The following is a 1388-nucleotide window of genomic DNA, read 5'->3' on the forward strand; positions in this document are numbered from 1 at the left end:
AGCACACCTGGGACAGGCCACACCCACCCGGTCACATCCACCCGGCCACGCCCAACACACCTGGGACAGGCCACGCCCAGCCCCAAAAGGTGCCTCAGGTGTGTCAGGGACCCTTCCCCACCTCCCAATGGTGGCCCAGGTGTGCAAACAAGTGCGGACAGGTGAGAAACAGGTGAGGACAGGTAAGGGGACATCTGGAAACACCTGAGCACGGGTGAGGCACTCACAGGTGAGGACACCTGAGCACAGGTGAGTGACAGGTGAGAGACAGATGAGCAGAGACGAGGGCAGGTGAGCACAGGTGAGGCACTCACAGGTGAGGGACAGGTGAGCACAGGCAAGGGCAGGGGAGCACACATGAGGGGACACCTGAGGACACCTGAGCACAGGTGAGGCACTCACAGGTGAGCACAGGGGAGCACAGGTGAGGGGAGGTGAGGGACAGGTGAGGACAGGGGAGCACAGGTGAGGGGACACCTGGGGACAGGTGAGGCACTCACAGGTGTGACGTCGTCATGGTCTTGGCGTTGCGGGACTGGGTCACGTGACACGCCTTGCGCAGCAGCGACTCCAGGAACAGCTCCAGGGCCCGCGCTGGCACGCTAAGGACAGGTGTGCACGGGCAGACAGGTGTGGGGGACAGGTGTGCGCGGACAGGTGTGCAGGGAGAGCCCCAGGTGTGCAGGGACAGACAGGTGTGCAGGGACAGCCCCAGGTGTGCAGGGACAGACAGGTGTGCAGGGACAGGTGTGCAGGGACAGACAGGTGTGCAGGGACAGGTGTGCAGGGACAGGTGTGGGGACATCCCCCAGGTGTGCAGGGACAGGTGTGGGGACATCCCCCAGGTGTGCAGGGACAGCCCCCAGGGACACAGGTGACCCCTCCTAACCCCCCCAGGCACACAGGTGACACCACAGGGACACTCCTCAGGTGTCCCACATGGGCAGACTCAGGTGTCACAGGTAGGGGCACCTGGGGGAGGCCGAGCTGTGCAGGGTGGGGGTGCCCAGGTGAGCGGGGCAGGGTCCCAGGTGAGCGGGGCAGGGACCCAAGGGTGCCCAGGTGAGCAGGGCGGGGTCCCAGAGGTGCAGGGCGGGGTCCCAGGGTGCCCAGGTGTGCCAGAGGATACAGATGATGACGGGCACAGCGGCCGCCACCTTCCCGATCTCCTCGTCCGTCTGCATGATCTTCTTGATCCGCGCCTGCAGAGCCCCGCCCTCACCTGAGCGCCCACCTGGAGAGCCCCGCCCACACCTGCAGAGCCCCGCCCTCACCTGGAGAGCCCCGCCCCCACCTGGGACACAACTGCTCCCCACCTGAGCACCCACCTGGAGAGCCCCGCCCTCACCTGAGCGCCCACCTGGAGAGCCCCACCCCCACCTGGAGAG

General features: G+C 66.2%; 1 long non-coding RNA gene across 1 annotated transcript; it reads right to left on the reverse strand.

Moving 5' to 3' along the window:
- Window positions 1-438: 438 nt before the first annotated feature.
- Window positions 439-1331, reverse strand: LOC120498358. Its single transcript, XR_005626668.1, has 3 exons — window positions 1317-1331; window positions 1130-1274; window positions 439-594 (listed from the first exon to the last, which is right to left on the reverse strand). It is a non-coding gene; the product is annotated as an uncharacterized LOC120498358 (long non-coding RNA).
- Window positions 1332-1388: the final 57 nt, after the last annotated feature.

Source organism: Passer montanus, unplaced genomic scaffold, assembly GCF_014805655.1.
Source record: "Passer montanus isolate IOZ18808 unplaced genomic scaffold, ASM1480565v1 scaffold1467, whole genome shotgun sequence".
NCBI classification, from domain to species: domain Eukaryota; kingdom Metazoa; phylum Chordata; class Aves; order Passeriformes; family Passeridae; genus Passer; species Passer montanus.